General features: G+C 47.8%; 1 long non-coding RNA gene across 3 annotated transcripts in view; it reads left to right on the top strand.

Moving 5' to 3' along the window:
- The window catches only part of LOC112554783, a 94182-nt gene that overhangs the window by 46573 nt on the left and 26206 nt on the right, over positions 1–21403 (top strand). For all 3 annotated transcript variants that reach the window (XR_003097315.1, XR_003097314.1, XR_003097316.1), the window contains one exon: positions 19207–19382. This is a non-coding gene — a long non-coding RNA (uncharacterized LOC112554783). The remainder of the gene's footprint in view (positions 1–19206; positions 19383–21403) is intronic.

The raw sequence follows: 21403 nt of genomic DNA, 5'->3' as shown, positions 1-21403 counted from the left end.
AAGCTTTCAAGATGTCAGCCGTTAGTGATTGTCAACATCGGCATTTCGCCCTTTGATCCTGACTTCCGGTATTTGTCAGCAAAATTAATTTTTCTGTCAGCGAGGGTGGTCCAGTCCTCAGACCACTGAGTGAAAGATAATTATTTGTCTGAGACTCGCCACACAAGCACGTGCTGCAGGCAGCCGTGTTTACAGCCATGTTTACAGCCATGTTTACAGCCGTGTTTACAGCCATGTTTACAGCCATGTTTACAGCCGTGTTTACAGCCGTGGATCAGTTCTCTCATCACCAGTTTCTAGGGACCACCCTGCTCCTCCTTGTTTCAAGTCTCTTCACGACCGAGGTCCAACCCATGGCCCGCACTCTCCTTGGTGGTATCATGCTCTGTGCTAAATGTCAGTGCTAAGTGTCAGTGCTAAGTGTCAGTGCTAAGTGTCAGTGCTAAATGTCACCGCTAAATATCTCCCCCATTACAGGCGCTCACATAGACCAAAAGTTTGTTTCTGAAATTAAATAATTATTTAAATAATAAACTAAATAATTATTAGTCCACTTCAGGGACACATTGTGAAAGTTCCTGCTCAGCTCAGTGAAGATGTCAAGGAATGAGTAGATGTGAGCATGTATGTTAGTGAGGACAAAACAGAGGCAAGCGAAGAGAAGAAGAAGAAAAATGACTAAACATCGACCGGAAAAGTCTGCACTTTCTGCCTTTCAGTCCGTTGTGGGCGAAGTGGTGGCCGCGGACTGGGGTGCAGATGTTAAGGATCAGGCATGAGAGGGCCGTGTTGTAATTTTTATCAGCGAGCTCAGGGCTCCAATCCTCAAATCCTTCTAACTGGAGGAAGCCTTCGGGAGGAGACTCCTTTCAGAAGCCATCAGAAAATTTCCGGCGCGCGCGCGAGACGGCCAGGGCCTGGTCACGTGACCACTTCACGTCCGCAGCCGCCCGGATGTGCCAGGACTTTGATGAGGCAGAAGGCTTGAAACATCGAAACCATTTGCAGTAAGATTGGGGCTGGGAGGACCAGGAGGGAGGACCATGGGGGAGGACCAAGGGCGGCGTGTAGATCAATATTCACAGGAATTTGTCTTCATTCCTGTCGCTAGCCACCACCTCACCCCCTCAACCCATCACCCGCTCACTCCATCCACAAAAGAAAAAAGAAATGGAGGGAATGCGAACATGACAGCATCATGCAGGTAACAAGAACACCCACAAACAAACTTACTGTAACTCCTGCAAGTGCATTCCTGGCAGAGTGTGACAGACGGATATAATATCAGGTTTATTCAAAATTCAAAAAACGCCGATATTTGATAAACTACAGGCATATGTCTGCCTGTCTATTGGCCTTCTGTCTGATCTTCAATGTCACCTATCGCGCGCTCTTTCTCTCTTTTTCTCATTTTATTTTGTTTATTTCAATCATTTTTCCGTCAGCTTTGTTCATTTTTATCTCGTCTCGTGGGAACCCTCCCTACGCTGATTTTTACCTTTTATTCTAAATATACTGCTGACAACTTTTGCTACAACCTGTCTGTCTGTTTGTCTGTCTGTCTGTCTGTCTGTCTGTCTGTCTGTCTGTCTGTCTGTCTGTCTGTCTGTCTGTCTGTCTGTCTGTCTGTCTGTCAATCAATACATCATGCAGGTAATTAGCCAGGTGTGGAAGACCTAAAGCGACTGTAAAATTAGAGTTACTATGTCAGCACCACTCGCCCCTGTCCTAGTCCTACACCGGGTGTAGAATGCTATCACCAGTGTCATCGTCATCATAAACACCGGCAGCAACAACAAGGTGAGCGTGACGGCATCACAACAGCTGTCTACAAGATGGCGCTGGTGCTGGTGTCACGTGACTCCCGCTGACTGCGTGTTGTGCTCCGCCGCGCGTGACGCTTATTGGGGTGGCTACCCGCGCCTGGCTAAAGCCTCTCATTTCCACGGTTTCCTTAAAAAAATATGTCTTTTGCAGCTGTTCAGTCAGCTTCCCACCGCGGATTGAAAAATTACCTGAAGTACTCGTCTCGGTGTTTTTAAGCAATATTTTAATTAATTAATCATATATATCCCGCAGAACTCAAATTTCTTCCAAGCACCATCCAAAATCTTTTTTTTTCAGCAATATAAAATTTCTATAGTCACTTAAATTTCCCACCCCAACTCTCCCCCAAAAATAAATGAAACAAAAACAAAATTATATGCGCTGTCACGAGTATAATTTAGATCGCATCAACTAAAAAATTCTTTTATTTAATTTCTCTGACAGCATCGATTGTACTTTGCAATTGTATGTAATCGGTAAAAAAATCAAAATAATTACTCGCTTTTTGCCTTAAAATTTAATTTTGCTGTTTATATTTATACACACCTATTGTAGTGTCTGTAATATTAAAACAGCGTATTATAAATGCGTTAAGTAATTAAACATTTATCGGCATTCTACATTTACATATTTTTTTAATATTGTTTAAAAAAAAAGTTAATTTGTGTTGCGGTACTACTTACTCTCAGTTGTCGATTGTAATAAGAACAGTATTAATTTCGCTGGTTTGTAATTAAATTAAAAAATTCGTTTAAAATGAATATATGTATTTAATTAAAAGTAAAAAAAAATTAATATTGCAATGTATAAAATATATAAATTGTCAAAATTCAGCTACAAGCTGTTTAATGAGATGTACTTATTTTGTAGTGTTCAAAAAATCTCTTTGTTTGTATTCTTGTTGTGGATATACTCTTGCGATGGCTTGTGCTAAACAAAACTATAATAATAATAGAGAAATCATTCTCTCCTTATTTTTCGCTCATTTCGCCTTGTGGTTTGCGGAGAGAACTGCCTTACCTCCTTAATTAATCTAAAGCCGCGTGACACTGTAGTGCCCTCTTCACGCCTCCACTCCAAACGTGTTGATGTGTGATTGTGTGTGATTATTGTGTGTGATTATTGTGTGATTTTTGTGTGATTATTGTGTGTGATTATTGTGTGTGATTATTGTGTGTGATTATTGTGTGATTATTGTGTGCGATTGTTATGTGTGATTAATATGTTCCTCGTGCGTAAAATTACTCTTTCACTCACTGTGTGAGAGTTGTGAAGGTGTGTATACACTCAGCTGCACTACCAGCCACTTACAGTAAACAAGAAAGGTTGTCAGGGAAATTACTTGGTGTTTACTTTTCTTCATTATGAATGAAAAGTGCACCTGGCTGTGTGATTTACATAATGTCTACTACAATCAAATATAACGTGTTCTTTGCGTGTCGCACATCACACACTTGCACTGGTCCCTGTGTTGTAGGTTGAATAAAACTACAGAAATGTTCCACTCGCTGAACATCAAGATATTCTCAACAACTTTGTGTCTGTAAACACATTATGGGATTCCTTTGACGATGAGCAATTTCATAAATTGCATAATCACACAGACAGACATCGACTTCACATTTTCTCCACTAATTGATGAGCTTTTCAAACAAGCAGCAGTTTGTCTCCGGGTGGCTCTGTAAATAAGATTCTGTAATTAAATGAGTAAAACTATTTGTGAAATTGAAAATATTATAAGAGTATTTCACAAGACAACTTTAATTGTTTATATTATATCCCAAAAATTATACTAACACGTTTAGATATATTAAAGTGTGTTTTATGACTTTGACACAGCCAGACGTGCAAACATGTCAGCTAACAAACAAACAAACAAACAAACAAACAAACAAACAAACAAACAAACAAACAAACAAAACCAGAAAATCACAATTTTCTGAGCGATTCTAAGGACAGACCTGCACCCGTCTGGTCCTCGGTAACCAATCGCTGGACGCACATCGATGTGACGAGTCGATGAAGGACAGGCGATGAGACGAGGCGGAGACAATGTTGCTTCCAGTCGCCAGCAAGATCCCAGGGTGGGTACCCGTAGCGTTCGTCCCCTTCACACCCACACACACACACATACCCGGGATGGTCCCTTGCCAGGGGCTGGCCCGTCATGGCGGGGTGGATGCTGGGGTGGGTGTTGGGTGGTGGTGGGCTCGGGTTTCGGGCCCACATCAGCGGCAAGGTGGGCGACATGTTGGGCGAGATCGCTTTCCGTTGGCAAGCCGCCGACGACCCGCGCGCTCACAACACTTGCGCTGGGTGGGTGTCGCAGTTTCATCAGTTGGTCCGTGTGTTTAGCACCCGATTGTTCTGCCATGAATAAGACTCAGCGGTCCGCCTGTTGCGACAATTAGCGGCCTCTCCAGTGTCGTCTGGCTGCTATGCAAATGAATTAAAAGGAGGTAACTCTTGTTACCCGGTGCGCATCGAATGGCTTTGTGCGGGGCGAGGACGTTAGCACTGTCATTATCATTACTCCACTGGACGCCGACTGCTGGGTGGACGGGCCGTGTCCCACCTACCCCACCCTACCCTACCCCACCACCCAGCACACCACTGGTTGACTCTTCATCAAAATCAAATGTTCACAAAATCGTTTTGACTCGACAGGATCGTTTCTCAGTCTGGCGGCATCACACAGATAGAGAGAAAGGTCAACACACAGTTTAACAGCGAGTCCATGCAGTTCATTCACCAAGTGGCGGCGAACAAACAAGCGGACACGCAGCTAACGAGTTGTGTACACGAATTCTAGAAACATCGGTTTGCTGTTGACAGTTGCTTTGTAGACATTGGAAAAAACAACTTTTGTCATCAACGCTCAAAACACGATCGTCATCACTTTGATAAATGAAAAAAAATCCATGGACAAGAATATTATTTATTGCCAGTGGGTTGGATAATGAAGGGGTAGGCCCCTCTGGATGGAGAAGTGCGAGCGAGGGGAGGGGTAGAAGTCATGGGAGGTAAGGGACTGGCACGTGACAGGTTTGTGTTCTTTCGCCCCCACCCCGTGAGTGCGCATGTACTTACCTTTCCAGGTGTGAGATGTGCTTTTATCTCTGCCATTAATGACACCTGTAAGACACAAGATGCCACATGCCACCTTGACAACCAAACCTCAAAGGGTGTGATGGTGTGAGTGTTCAGCTCGTACGACAGGTGTGTTGGTGTGTTAGTGTGTGTGTTTAAATGTTAGCATAAGCATGGACAGTGGTATATACTGTGACACTGACACACTGTGACAATGACACATACTGTGACACTAGTGCATGCCACGAGGTTATCAAAAGGTTAGTTACAAGGCAAACACCTGAATAATATTCTCACGTCCTTAAAGGACAGGTAAGTCACCCACCATCGCACTGTGTACATAACGTGGGTTGTAATCTCCTCCTCCACAGCTTCCCAGCTTACGTACAGGATTATTATTGTTGTTGTTATTATTATTGTTATTATTATTATTAGTCAAAAGCAAGCCGGAGGAAATATCTGGGGCGTGCAAGTGGCGCTGGAGCGGGTGGACTGGAGTGTCGCCATGTTGGAGCACCTTTGACTCAGGTGAGCGCTCAGAGCTCGGTTGTTGAGGCCCGGGTAGGTAGGGCTCGCACAGGTAGGGGTAGACGGAATGTAATTTTGACACTGGCACAGAGCCCTCCGGGGGCAGTCAGGCGGAACAGAGTCCTAGGGACTTAGGAGAGATCAGCGGAACCCTGCACCTGTGAAAACGCGTCAGCAGCCACCCGTCTCTCACCGGTGCGCTCGCAGCTTGACCCCCTTCAAAACAAAATCACAACTTCTGTCTCCTCGTAACACTCGGCATCACATCTTGTGTACGCAATATTTGCTCCTGGCCTGTCCTCAGTAAGCTCTTGATGTGAGATGAAACTAGTCCTCAGCTTATCCACTGTCCCTGCAATCATCGTCATCAGCATTGCACTTGATACTTAGCCACTGAGTGAATGAACGGGTAAGTGAATGAGTGAAGGATGACAAAACATGGGAAGGCTTGTATTTATTATCACTATCAGCCAGGAGATTTATGCTACATTTGTTCCCTCTCCACCCCAAATAAAGAACGAGTACTATCCACCCAGTCATGCTCCAGTTGCTAAGCATTCTGTAAAAGCCGAGGGCATCATTATCTCGCACCTGTCAACTAAGAGATCTCACTCTGAGATTACCTACCTACCTCACTTAATGAATCAAACAATCGTTTGGGCTCGCGTGTGTTTATCACTGGAATCTGTGGATTGAAACGGAAAATCTGTTATTAATAATAAACATCCTGCCAGCCGCGCCTTCACCAATCACCAAAAACAAACAAACAAAAAAAAAAAAACAAAAACAAAACAAACAAACAAAAAAAAGAGAGAAAATAAGAATAACTTTTGCGCAAGGATCCAGAGAGAAGGAACATGCTCCTCCGGTGTTGTATTCGTTATGCGCATGTCACTGTAATGTTAACACAGTTCCGAGGCACGTGGGTGTGACGTCAACAGTTCCTAGCCATGTCATTGTGACGTCACACAGTTCCGAGGCATGTCCACGTGACGTTAGTGATGCTTGACGGACTACAGTGGAAGTGGTGCGATGGTCAAGGACTGTAGTAAGTGCGAGTGGTTGCTGGGTGCAGTGCGCAGCTGTGGCGGGTGTGACGCACGATGAGAAAATCACAGAAAGTCAGCTGCAGGCGGCGTCACACACACCAGCTGAGCACCCGGCCGTGCACCCCATTAGGTTGTCATTGTGTCTTTGACTTGTCACATTTTGTATTTGTTTATATTCTTCTCTCCTAAGGCCACTCCGTCAATGCTTTGGCAAGGAAGCCATCGGGACTTGGACGAGCGAGGACGTGGTCTGTGGTGGGTGGAGGATCACGAGATTACGGGTACACAGCACTGTGGAAAAAGAAAAAAAAACAGTTATTTAATACTTACTTAAGAAAGCAGGCTGCGGGCAGTCGTTTTTCTTATGAATGGACAAAAACTGAATGGGATTTCTTTCCATCTGTTGTTCTCGATGTTGTGAAGACGTTTTCAGTCGGGTGGAAGACGCGGACGTTTTGCCCTAAAGGGTAGCAAACTCTAAGTAAGCACCCGATTCCTCTTGAGTGCGTCCACCAGGACACCTTCCCTCCTTCACTGTTTTTCTTCCACCCGGACCTAGCTATTTCGATTCATGGGGAGGCGACCGGTGGTTGTTGTGAGGATGGGGTGTGGGGTGGCTTGCAGCAAGGGTCGGAGGGCTGGATGGGGTACACGAGACAGGCGGGTAGAGATTCCACCCCCTAATGAAGTCAGCCCACAAGACCTTACCCACTTGTACGACTTGCTATCCACCCGAACACGCTGGCTTACCCAAGCGCAGAGTTTGACATGACAGCTACTCGCTCACCTTCACCCCCACCCCACTCCCCACCCTGCGTGTTTCTGCGTTCCATGTCAAAAAGCTCGGGTAGATCGCCCCCCCGGAGACGTAATGAACACGCTTAGACAACGAACCGTAGTCGTGGGCGAGGAAAGACATTTGTTTCTCAGAAGTTCTAAAAATAGCATCACTCGACACCTCGCTACACATCCGCCTGCAACATCCTCGCCGCTCCTGTCTTCTGTGACTATCACCACGGCAGTCACCATGGACACCAGCAACAGTTTGCCATAGAAATCAAATATTTTTATATCATTTTATGAAGTATTCTCAAGAACTCCCTGTTTCCTACAATTATGGGAAAATGTAATAGACGAGTCTTGTAGCCTGCGATCCACCTCGCAACCTTTGAACCTGAATGCAGGTGGGGTGGCGCTGGTCCCAAGTCCCCCACCAGCGGACGCGAGGATTACAAAGTCTGAAATCAAAATATAACGCAGTCTAACGACACTTAAATACCTTTCACATCGGACTTTTTTACATGTCGGCGACTTTTTTATTTATTCATCCTTATTTAGAGAGCGTACAGGTGGTGGATGTTTCCAGGGACTGCTTGCTGGCCAAACATCGGCGACGACCGATTGGTCTGATGAATGGCTGAAAGGACAGATGCAGGCGCTTTGCGTACGGGGCCCGGATTGATGCAACTAATGATTATTTCATCAAAACTGTTCAAACAATCTGATTAATGCCGTTGTGTTCTATTAACGGGAGTGTAGCAGGCGCTTTTGTCACTCGGCATTACAGACTACTTCACTCTGCCCATCTTCCTAGGGGACGTAACTCGGGCCTGCGCAATCCAGGCAGAAGCACTTAGAGGGCGGAGTAGTCTTCCACTGTCGTTGCTGCTGCTGCTGCAGGCGGCGCTTGCTGTACAAGTGCGGACATGAAGCGCACAGGTTAAGTCCCATTCGGGGTGGGAGCAGTAACAGGGTAGCGCGATGCTCGAGTGAGGGATGATGGATGATCCGTGCGACTCTGTGTATCGCCAGCAACAAGAAAAAAAACAAATGCAGAAGCATCTTGTTTGCCATTCCGTTTGATATTTCACGCATGCGCAATCGTAAGCTGTTTAAGCGCGCGCACATGTAGTCACGTGAATGACTTCCGCGGCAAAAACTGAATGGTGCTGCCTTGCTTCTGGAAGCAGATGACTGACACAAAGCTCAGTATCCAATAACGGTCTTTCTACTTTTGTGTATTCTTTGTGTTAACTCAAAATAATTCCCTCGTCCACCTCTCCTGTAAATTGTTTGCAAGAAAAAAAAAAGCAGGACTGGAGAGTACTGAGCGTCGATAGGTTTTACAACGGAAAGTAATCACAGTGATTACAGAAGACTTAGCGATACATAACACTTGAACATATCAGGTATTAACTTTGAGATGAAGGGGAACACAATCTGTAAAGCAAGAACAAGAAAGACAGGAAAGTAAGAAGGCACAACAGCAAGATAGCAACACACACACATACACACACACACACACACACACATAGATACATATATATACACACACAAACACAAGACAGACATGTTCAGCAAGATGTGAAGCCTGTCTATGACATCTGATGGTCGGCGGAGACAGAATGAGAAACATTGTATGTTTACCGTCCTCCATAAACAGCAGTGCCAGGCAATGAACAGTGTTCACTGTAGACCAGACCGGGCTAAAGGGCAGAACAGATCCTCCGACATCCTCCCAATCTTCACAAAAGTAAACTGCGTGCGACTGGGGGCGGTGCTCTCGTCCTCGCAAAAAGAAAAAGCGAGAGCAATGCGGGTTTTATTGAAAAGAACAAGTTTTACGAGCTCAGGTAGGTCGCCGTCTGGGTGGGAGGAGGGAGGGCGCGGATTGTGAGTTGTTGGGGGGGTGCAGTCGGGTACCTTTCTCTCGTCCGCTGTTTTTTTATTGCGCACTTTAGCGCGACGACCTCTGGACACCCGGCAGGAGGCGATCTCTCGACCGATCCTCCAGAAAAATGACGAGACCTCCTGAGAGTACAAGACGAGGCTGGCAAGACAGACATAACCACGTGACCCCCGCGGTGCTGTTGTGCTCCACAGATGTCAAAGGTGCGCGTGGTGCGCGACGGCGATGTTGGTCATAAACGGGTGGCCGCTGCGCTCTTCACTCCACTCACCCGGGTCTACCTCAACTGATGTCCTGTTGTCTGTTAGACCAGCTGGAATAAACCTCTCGTTTTATCTGTTGGAATAAACAGCGGAAATGTAGAGAACTTTGTGCTGCAGACTTTGTTTTCTAGTTTATTTGTGCTTCGTGCCAGGAACTCAAGTGTTGCTGACATTGTGTCCGGCAGTAAAGGGTGGACCTGTGTCATCCTCCTTCATGGCCAGTCTCGCTAACAGCCGCTACAGCCCAGCTCTTGTAAAAACAACAACAACAGCAACTAAAGCTAATACAAATAAATCCGATGTCGAAATAAAAGTCTGAGGGGATACGATCTTGTTAGAAATGATGGGCTTTGTTCGTGCCACTTTATTTATGTTTTTATCGTTTTTCTGTGATGGAAGCCACGAGCGGGTGAGCGCCGGGGACAGACAAACGTTGGCCTTCGTAACATTTGAAACACTCACCACTGAAAGGGCTTGAACTCCACCAAGAGACAAGTTTTTGTGGTGAGATCATCAGTCAGGACAGAGTCAAGCGAATCCACAGTTTGTGTCCCTCCATGTACCCGCCTTCTAGAAGGTAAATAAAGATGATGATGTGTTTCTGTAGCGCCTTGCCCAGACATCAAAGTGGCAACAAAGAGATTTACAAAAACAACAGGATTCCACAATAATAACTGCCATGGGCACAAGGTTGTCAGTTGAGGAACTGAGGAAGTATGACTGATCATCCAATCATGGAGCAGGAGGCGGAATGAGTTCTCAGCTAGAGAGCTGCGCATGTCCTGTACACGGGTACACGGGTACACGTAGGGAGGTACTCACATGGTCACAATGCCAGGATTGTAGGATTCCTAACCCAGAAACAAAAAGTTGAGATCGCAGAGAAGTAGAGACAAAGAAGCCAGTGCACTGAGACTGCGGGACAAGAGACGAACATTGAGCTGCAGACACCGCTAGTGAAGGATGGAGAGAGCGGCGTAGTGGAAGAACAACGACAAACACTGGTTTAGTGGGCAACGACAGACAACAGGAGCATAGAGCAGCTGCACGAAACATTATTCAATCCTTTTTATCTAACACTTTATTTCTCTCGCTCTCGCTCTCACACCCGACCTGGACTCAACTCTTACTAGCCTCCATCTTAGTCTGAAATGAAAAGTCAGTCATGTGGAACGTGCACAGATATTGACAGATGTTACACACTACCCATGGCTCATACCCTTGTTTGCACTACTTTACTATTTACAATTTTCAGTTAGGATTTCCTAGTCGTGCTGTGAGCTGCTGTAAACGTGGACAAATAAATCCCAGTGTCTCCACCACCCCAGTAAATCAGTGTCAGTGATGCCTAACTGGACACCGCAGTCAGTGGTGGAGCTTCGCACCTGTCAGGTGTGGTGCCTGCTTACAGGGGGCGGGCTTTATGGGACAGTGATGCTGGTGGAGGTGAGTGGCGTTGTCGCGGGAGGAGAGGGGTGTGGAACTCTGGTCGCCAAATCGGCCATTCCACCCGACTTTTAACACGTCCATGTAGAGAGACTGACAGAAGAACGCCGAGCACGTGACGAAAGTCTTACCACCCACCCACCCACCCCACACATTCAAACTTACTGTTGAGGATAGATGACATTAAATAATTTTAGGTATACTTGTTTAAATATATTTGGCCTCAATGTCAAACTATTTAAATGTCTGTGACGACCTGCGTAATGAGTACCTTCTCTCCATCTTGTTACAAAGCGGGTGGCCTCGGAGCCCCCCGTACAAAAGCTCTCGTCAATGCCATTATCTGTGAGTTGTCTTCCATTGAATGGCTCGGGTGGTGACGCAAGGAAGCCCCACACAGCTTTATTTCCCCGAGCGGCGGTAACTCTGGTCCACAGAAAGTAGAGGGCTGCACGACGGAAATGATAAGAATGCCTGGCACACCAGTACTGCCGGCTACCCGCAGGTAAACGGGTGGTAAACGGGTGGTGCATGAGAGTCCAGCCTGACAGGTGGCGATTACCTGACGCGAAACTATTTCCGGCTTACCTAACTCTGTTCTGGAGGTGGAGGCAGACAGAATGGGATGGAGGGACAGAGGGCAGTCTACCCGACCGGAAGTAGTTTACGGCTAATGGTCCGGGCTTCTGTCCAGGCCACCTGACTGGCAACGGGTTTGTGAAGGTGTCGTGAGGTGGACAAAAGTGAAGAATGTATTCGATAGACAAAAAGACAGACAGGAGGAGGACACACAGACAGACAAACACTAGGACAGACGACAGACTGGGGAAGGGATGTGACATGTACCCGTTTAAACCGTTTTGTTACCTGGCCACCGACTTCTGATTCATGGATAAGGGATACAAAAGCACGCACACCTGGCAGGTAACTACGGATACTTTACGTCACTTCCTGCCACCCCACCTTTAATAAAACGTTTTAACATTTTTTCTCTCTTTCTCACCCTTTTTCCCTGTGGTGCAACGATTTGACACCAGTACAGTCCGGGGTACATATCTCGCCTCGGGTACACCCTTGTCTTTCTACGGGTGGCACCTGTTGACAGGCCAGGTAAATTGTTTACCGTGCAATAGCCTTTGCTGCTGAATAGCATAAAACAACAACCGTTCCATACTTTCCACACTCAGGTTCCCGTGAAGACCAGAAGTGATTTTTACCTGTATTTCTACTGCTGGCAGATGACTAGCGTGTAGTGGACACGAAACTGTTTGATAATACATGCTTTGGTGATGACAGCAACAGCGCACAGCACTCACAATAACCATGTCAAGCGCGCTATACTTACAAGGTTGGCTGGGTGGCTCAAGAGAGGTACCCGTTATTCCATTTTAATTACTCTTTAGCGTCCGACGTGCTGGCTAAATACTGGGAAAGAAAGAAAGTATTTGCTCTCAACGGTGATGACATGTGTTTGCACAGTCACGCCCCCCCCCCTGTACCCGAGTCACGTGTGACACAGTCACGCCCCCTCCCTGTACCCGAGTCACGTGTGACACAGTCACGCCCACTGTGAAAGTAAGTAGTTGTATATTCCTCTCAGTCCTCACGATGAGACAACAATCTTACTACAGTAACTTGACTTTGTTTTGGAAGTTGTAAATTGTTTACGTGTGTAGTTTGTATACAGTATGTTTACATGTTTATTTTAATGTCAGTCTGTGGTTTATTGAAACCTTCACACCAGTGACACTTCGTCACTATATGCACCCTGGTGTCAGTGTATGAATGGGCATGTCTGTCTGTCTGTCTGTCTGTCTGTCTGTCTGTCTGTCTGTCAACCACCAAGGCCACTCAGTTATTCTGTCTGCCCACGTGACCGTGACAGAAGTTTATGCACGACCGTCTCACGTCAAAGGTTTGGTTTATTGATGCATGCACACAAGGCAACGGGGCTTACTGCCCTTGGAAACGACTCAGTCCACAGCCTTCCCACCCGCCCACCACCCCGTTGTCGCGGTCTCAGTTGTCTTCCCCTGACCTCGCGGCTCCGCCATATATAACTGATCTCTTTTGCCACGGGTGACTGCCTCCAGAACTCTCCACCCCTACCCTTTGCTGCAGCCATCGGGCCTAACCCCCTAGGGAGGCTCACCCGACCGTACATACTGAATGAGGGCCGATGTTCGGCTGCTGCGCACCCGGGGTGGATGTGAATATTTCACAAGAGCGTTAGGGCAAACGATGACTTGTCTCGAACAGCCAGGAGCAGTTTCCTTTTCAATGTAACAGAGAGAGAATAATAACAGTAGCTTGCTTCGACTTCTTTACACTCGGATAATAAAATAAACCTTTGGTATACCATCGAGATTTGTACAATTATTACTTAGGGGTGTGATCCAGAGGGATACACTTTTGTAGGTGTGGAGTGGGTGGGTGTGCGTGCATGCGCGATGTTTTATTTTTCAAAGAATTAATGTTATTATGAGTTCAGAAATATTTTAATAAATTTTCTTAGCATTACAAGAAAATAGTAGATAAAATAAAGTAGAAATAAAAGTACAAGTAAGACAAAGAACTGTAAGTCGTTCTTCAGTCATGGGGTACAGCAACATTCAATAAGCAACATATGAAGTTGCCGTTGGTGTTAAGCCAGGTGTGACGAGGTGGACAACCATCTTAGTGTCGCACACCACTCAGGTGTATTGAGCTGATGATCGTACCTCAGTGGTGATCAGTAAGTAAGTTCATTAAAGACACTGACCATAACAAAGCTGCACCTTGTAACCTGTGTTCCTTGCCAGGTGTTGTCTCACCTGTGCACAGTCTCGTCCTGTACTGAGGTAGTGACAGTGTCACATTTCTACAGAACATTAATCATAAGTTTGGTGATGATCACAGGCTCAGACTGACACGTGGATCATTAATCACTGTTGTGACTTCCCTTGTTCCTCAGTGTACACTGTCACTGTGAGCTCCCACTCTCGTGACACAGCTGTGTTCACATTCACTGTGTTCACCCCAACATGTGTACAGTTCATGGTGAAGTAGGTTTCGGCAGTCGGGATGGCAATCAGGGTGGTGACAGACTCCACCCTCCCATGGCGCAACTAGGTTTTGTATTGTCTGCCCCTGATGGGGGAGGCAGCAACTGGCTACCCAGGGTGTGTCTGGTACCCAACAGCGCTGGCATCAGCAGTTAATGTGATGTTCTTCATGTTCTTCATTTGTCACATCTTCGTGGCGAAAGAAAAAAAAAAGCGAGCTTCCTCGGACTGTACAAATCGGTTTCCATGGTAACTTAATCCTAAAAGATCAACTCAACACGAGCTCAGATTTTTGGTATTTATTGTTTGTAGCATCCGCATACCTGTCCCACAGGAAACAGTTCTCTAAACTGTTGTCAAGCTTTGGGCTGCAGAGTGGAACTCCTCCCGTCTTGTATACAGCATTCCCCACAGACGTCACACAGAGAGGAAGAGATGAAGACAGAAAAGGAGGAAGAGAGCCTCACATTCACAAGCATCAAAATAATATAGATGGAGAAATACTCGCTCCTTCTCTCTTTCGCACACACACACACACACACATATAAACACACACTCGCACACACACACACAAACACACACACAAACACACACACACACACACACACACACACACACACACACACACACACACACAGATATAAACATCCACTCGCACAGACACGTGCACAAACATATCCGCTGAGATGCTGCCACACTCCCTCATGGACTCGTCACAGCAATATGTCGGCGGTAGACGGTGTGGTAGGAGCCGTACGACTGTCATCAAATATTAATTTTACGCGTGCTGGCCGCCGCTGCAACATGTTTCTTCCACACGACAGAATGTAGCAGTACCCGGGCGGACTGCTGAGTACCCGTTACCCAGTCCATGGTCGTCAGTACCATTCACCAGTCGCCTGCCATTAGCCGCATCAGAAAGAGTTATTATCCCCCCTTTCATCCTCTTGCGCCTTGGCGATAATACAAAGTGAGGAATAATGACAGCAGAGAAGCCAGGCGTTTACGGGTGTGAACAAAAGTTCTCTTGCCTTGCACTGCCGCCATTGTTTCCAGTGAAATCGCGGTCCGAGGTCTGGCAGCCGCGTGTTTGTTGTCCGCCGCGCGCCAGGGCCGCCAAAGGGAGGTAAGAAAGCCGACAGCAAAGGGGAGACTATTCTGGAGTTATAAGCAAACTGCTTGCTTCGTGTGATTGAAGGTGAATGGAGGGAGGGTTAGGGAGGGGGAACCAGGAGGAGAATACCTGGACTGCGATCCATTTCATTGTAGTTAAGGTAAACTGTGTCACGTGCGAACGCATGCCGGTGTCCTGGAACACGCACACACACACACACACATAATGTTACAGAAACACAAACACACATCTATTCATTCATCGTCCTTTTTTCCGCTTCCCTTCTGGCTATTACTTTCCTTTTTATTTTAAAGACTGTGAGAGACAGACGGAGTGGATGGCGTATCCTGGTGTCTGGCAGAGAGAAGTAGCAGACTGTGAACAATGGAGGGACAGCCTATATATAAACATTGTTTGCCATCTTGCCGCCGTCGTCACACCCACTGGGTCTTGCTTCCTTTGATCACCAGCCACATGACAAAGATTTTCTCGCGGAATGTAATTTAACTCTTAAGAGCCGGAGGAAAAATGATGTTTCCTGGATAACTGCGTCTTCTGCAAATTGTTTCCCCTTTCCCTTGCAATGCCTCGCAATCTTGTGCCTGCCATTGTTCAACGAGTGTCCTATTTGTGTAGAGTTTATAGAGTTATTAAGGTTAATGTATTGTCAGCTATACTTGAATATAATCATTATGCATCAACGGGTAGAGCAAGAGAAACACGAAGATTTATGTGAACATGGCGATGATGTGTCAGAAGCAAGCTGCACTACTCTGGGTAAAAATAGTCTGTTTGTGTCAGTGTTTGTGTCAGTGTTTGTCAGCTTGTGTTTCAGTCGAAAGACATACTAGATAAAGGTTGTTCCTCCGGAATATGTCGAGGACCAACTGCAAGAGAGAAAAGAGAATTTGATGTTGCCGCAGACGCCGTTGGTGGAAGTTGTGCCTGCCACATGAAGCTCGTGGAGATGTCACACGAAGTATTTCAAGCTAATCTGTCCGTGGACTGAGTTTTTCCTCTAATCCACTTGGCAGTGACACTGAAGTCACCATGCGCGAGCAGCTTGACTAGGACTGGACACTGGAGTCAGCCAAGTCATCTCAGCCAACATCCTGTGAAGATGAGGCTCGCGGCGACAAGACCCTGGATGCCTCGGTCTGTAGAGCTGCATCTCTCTCCTCCTTCCATCAACCATCTATCTGTGGACGTCTTTAATTAATCCAAGAAACTTTTAATCACTCCAAACCACCCAGGACCAAAAGCTTAATTCCCTTGGCAGGAGCGGACAAATCTTTGCCGCAGACAAGGGCGCTCACCTCCATTGACCCCCCTTCCTTCCTCCCCACCCCCACCCGCAAGCAGCTCCCCTCGCGCGTCCTTCGGTAGCCAGTTCTTTATCTACCTGATTAATTTCAAAATGGAAGTCCTGCAGACGACATTGTTCTGAGGTAGGCCGTTGCGTGCATCCGACCATTTGGGGATGGTGCCGCCTGAAGACTTGTGCCGATCAGGAATTGGCAGAACAAAGCGCGGGAATGAGCGACTGATTGAAAAGCTTCGCCGGCTGCCGACCAATGGCGGAGCTGAGCGCGTCTAACTTTTTAAGTGCTTCAGGAGTTTCTGGGAATGATTTTAATGGTTCAGTGAACTTGTGGCGGCTGAGGTCTCCCAGCAGGTCAGGATTAAAACCTTGCCCAGCCAATGTCTGACCCACACCTGGCGCCCGAGCTACAATATCTACAGTACAGTTGTACATTGTACAACCTACATGCAGTATACTGTGAGGTTGAATAGTGTTCATTGCAATCTTACATAAAACTTCTAGAAGTACCTGTACAGTTATTATGGGGTTTGTATGGCACCACAGTCACACTCACAGCTCCCGGTGGTGTGACTCCACAGACACAAGCATCTTCCATCCTCACAACTCCTCTTCTTTAAAGCAACCGGTGTTTGCACCATCAGCACCCGAGAGGCACAGTGTCAGATGTGTCACACCCTCCCCCTGGGTACACAGATTGCTGTGACACACACACACGCAAACACACACACACACTACGGCAAGACGGCGCAGACGTGACAGTAGAAATAAAGTGAATAAAAACTAATAAAAAGAAGAAAGTTCTCGCAGACACAGATAGAAATCCAGAACATAAAATGTGATGTTGACAATCACAGACGGTTACTAGAGACAGAACATGACGCACACCAACAACAAAGATGAAGGTGAGGGAGGGCTGTCACCCAGGTAGACGACGAGACATCACTGACAAGTTGCATCTCGGGAAAATCAACCATCAGAACTGTCTGTCTGTCTGTCTGTCTGTCTGTCTGTCTGTCTGTCTGTCTGTCTGTCTGTCTGTCTGTCTGTCTGTCTGTCTGTGTCACACACCAATAGGAGTGTAAGAAGTAAATGTATAAATGTGAGATTGACAACTGTTATTCATTTCTACAATTAATTTCCTCATGTCGGGCGTTTCGCGGGGCAACGGTTAGCGCCTGGCACCAGTGCAGTGAGTGGCTGTCTTGGGTTCAGTTCTCGTCTCGGGCACGTTGTTCTTTCTCTGCATCTCCCCCAGCATTGCCACATCGGTCTCACAGGACGAGAGTTTAGCTGACGACCTACAGTCATCTGTCATCACTGTCATCCTGATGATAGTTATAATTATTATTCCAACATGTCAGCTGACGACCTTCCGTCATCATTGTCATCTGATTGATTATTCCAACATGTCAGCTGACGACGAGATCGCATCGATGACGGGTACTTGATGACGCCGTGCAAGGGCGGTAAGCTCTCAGGCGGGAGGCGGTAATCGCCGACAACATCAGTATCGCATGTCGTGCTCACCCAGTTGTCAACCCTTGAACAGTTATCGGCAAATCGCGGCCGTCCTTTGATCCTCCGCCTCGGTGACGCTCGGCAGCAAGTGGGCGCAGACCGTGACCTCACGTGACGTACAGGGCTCGTCACGCGCTCCGTGCGCCGCCTGCCGACAAGGTCGCGAGGATTACTACACGCGTCGTGACATGGTGTGACAGCACTGATGGGGACCGGGTAGACGACAGTGACTTTCATTGCTAATAAACAAGGTATCTGTTCTCCTTCCTACCCTGCTTCCCCAGCTAAGGGAGGGCGTGTGGGTGGTGGGTACATGGATGGTGGGTGGTGGGTGGTGAGGGGGAAGCAAGAGACCTGCGGAGTGTTAAAGTGCTTGCGGAGTTATTACAGCCAGTCCTTCACGTGACAAACTTACAAGTACATGTACAAGTAAACAACAGTTTATCAGATTTCTGTCTGTCGTCAGCCTGCTGTGGGATTTTGGTTTTCTTTTGTTTATTTTGTTTCTGTCCTTTTTCTTCTTTTTTCTTTCCTTTTGTTTGTTGTCCTCTCTTTCGTTTGGCATGTAGACACGGCGATGTACAACAACAACAGGCGCTGGTTTATCGCAAGAACATTAAAGTTTTGTTTTAAACTTCAGGTCTGTAATATTTCGCTATTTTTAGTTTATTTGCTCTCGTTAGGAGGTCAGCGGTTCAACGAGTTCGAACACACGGTACAGATGTAGGTGTGTTGACATCCCGTGCATCAGTTTACCTAACAACATCTGCTGCTTCCACTTTCCGTTGACACGAGGATTGCTGTCCTGTTATTAAATATTGTAGTCGCTGCTCCGCTCTGTCACGTGCTCCATGATCCGGATGGCGGAGTTCCTGAGCGAGGGCGTTAAACACACAGAGCAGCTCCATCGACATCATCATCCAGCATCCGCTGGTCCTCGCGCCGGGTACACACGTGTTGGTCTGCGTGGGTGACTCGGCCTCCGTGTGCGACTGTTGGATGTTGTGCACGCTGCTGGTGTTGGTTGTAAACAGACTGAGTGGTCATCTGTGTACACCAAGTGTTTTGTTAATAGTTTGTATTTGTTCATACAGTGTTAGGCACAGTTTATACACTGTTGGTCTTGAGATACATAGAGGGATACTTGGTGATGTAGTGTTGTATTGTGTGTGTGTGTGTTAGTGAGTGTGTGTGAGTGTGTGAGAGTGTATATATGCGTGCCTTTTGTTGTTGTTGTATTTGAAGCACGAGACTAGTGTAGTCCCCACCCCACCCAGTAACACGAGCCTCAAGTGCTCGGTCCTCATGTTGCAGTGACTTTGGACAGGAGGGAGTGTCGTCGTGCCAGGTTCCTGTCATCAGCAGGTTCCCCACGACCGACGAGTCACGTGACAGGTTACAGAGAGTTTCCAGGTTCGTCTTCTCTCTTGTGGAAAAGGTTTCGGATTACCAGTGTAACGGCACACAGACAGCAGGAGACAACGGTCCAGGTGAGTGGCGACCTCTGATGAAGACATCCTCCCCTCCAACGCACACCCCCTTCTCCGCGCTCCTCACCCTGCCATTGGGCAAGTCTCGCTCACACACACAACACTATGTGCTGGAAACAATAAATAATCACACACACACACTTACACACACAACACCAATCACGCGCACACCAACTGTATCCGTCACGAACAACAAAGTTCCAGACTTTAAGTCTTCATCGCCTATTGAAGAATGTATAAACCGTCCTGACTGTTACACCTGACCACGTGACCTCGGACATTACATGGATCTCGTCAGTCCTGCTGATGCTCGTCACAATCATCATCCTCTAATCGGTTACAGTTACCGCGACCTCGTTTTGGCGCTGTTGACGGAATTACGCAACACGCACGCACTTCACAGTCCGAGCTGCTGAGCCTCACGGCCTGTCAACCCGACACTAACCCTCCTCCCTGTCTTTCTCTCTACCTCCTCGTCACGTGCACCTTTTCTCCGCCATCTCTCCCTCCCTGCATTGTGTCAGTGATTGAAGCTCACGGAGCTTTGTGGATTTGCACACAGGAGATGGCGGCGGGTGCTGGCGGCTATTAGATCATGTATTATTTGCGCACTCGATACCGCGTGTGCATCGTCTGCTTAAAAGCTTGTAGGAAAACAGCGCTCGCGCAGTTAACCCTCAGCCGAGCGTGCATCCTCCCGCGGCAGAAGGTTAGCCCCTCGCTAAGTGGCGAGTTCTTTGTGTCCACAAGTTGCAAAGCAGCTTGGGAGCAGCCGCCGCGCCATGGGGAGCATTTCACGGGTAGAGGACCGGCGCTGTCCGCTCGGGTGGACCGCTGTCTACCTGGTTCTGGTCGAAGAGCGCCGCAAGGCCACCCGAGGGTGCCATTGTGCAGGTGACAGTGACAGATATTTGATCGCGGGATCGATGAGGACTGAGTCGGCAAAAACTGCCAGCGCTACCTGTCGCCCCATCCGCCGCTCCACCCGCTTGTGCTCACCTTCGGCGACTGCTTGTCTCGGCGGGTGTGAAGGTGGTCTCTAGGTGACGTCCGTGCGCAGGTGAGGAAGCACTTGTCCTTCCTGCTGTCCCAGGCACCCACCGACACGCAGGCGCTCACGTGCAATGTGCACAGGGTGCGAGCTTTGGCACACAGGGTGAAAGGTGAACAGAGGGAGGGCAAAGGTTACAAGGAAGCTGTAGTGACAGCAAAACACAGTCATGCACGCACGTAGTCCCGGGTACATTACACACACTCTATGTGCACACACACACACGGACAGACAGACAGAGAAATAGGAAGCTGACTGAAACGTCACACACACACGCACACTCACGCACGCACGTTTTGCTCGTCTTCCATTCGCGACAGCGAGTGAGGAAAAGTGAAGCAACAGTTTCTGTTTCCCGGGTACCCCTACCCCTGCCACCCCCTCCCCACGCCTCCCCTCCGTTCCTCACAAATCCTGCTGCTTCCCTCCCTTGCCTCGCCATGTGTCGCCACCAGACAGGGAAGGTAACCCAACACCACTGGCAGTACTCGCCCCTGTGTGCTGCACGTGCCTGGGGGCGCTGCGCGGTGGACAAGTGCGCGCAGGAGGAACAGGGCGGCCACTCGTATCGGGTGAGGCGGGTGTGTGAGGGCGGCGGCGTGGTCAGGCTCTGACGCCGGGTGTGGCGGAATGTACACGGTGCAGACAGGGTGGGCAGTGGACGGAAGATTAGGGCATGCCAGGGATGCTGTCTGAGGGGCTGGGGAGCCTGGCGAGAGGTTGGGACAGTCCTGTGGGGTGGGGGTGGGGTGTGTCGGGGAGGGGGAGAAGAATACAGGGGGGGGGGACTGTCGTCCGTTTTAAGACTAAACGAGGCACGAAGGAGGTGGAGTGGACAGACAGGGGATCGTTTCACACCAGGTTTACAAATTTACCAACGGCACCAAGAGAATGTTAGTGAGACTCGGTTGGTGATGGAGGCACGTCAATGGCGGGTAGATAATGTCGAGGGGATAACATGATGATGCTA

Source organism: Pomacea canaliculata, linkage group LG14 (assembly GCF_003073045.1).
Source record: "Pomacea canaliculata isolate SZHN2017 linkage group LG14, ASM307304v1, whole genome shotgun sequence".
NCBI lineage: Eukaryota > Metazoa > Mollusca > Gastropoda > Architaenioglossa > Ampullariidae > Pomacea > Pomacea canaliculata.
Note: the sequence above shows the minus strand (reverse complement) of the source record. Positions and strands in the feature narration are given on the sequence as shown.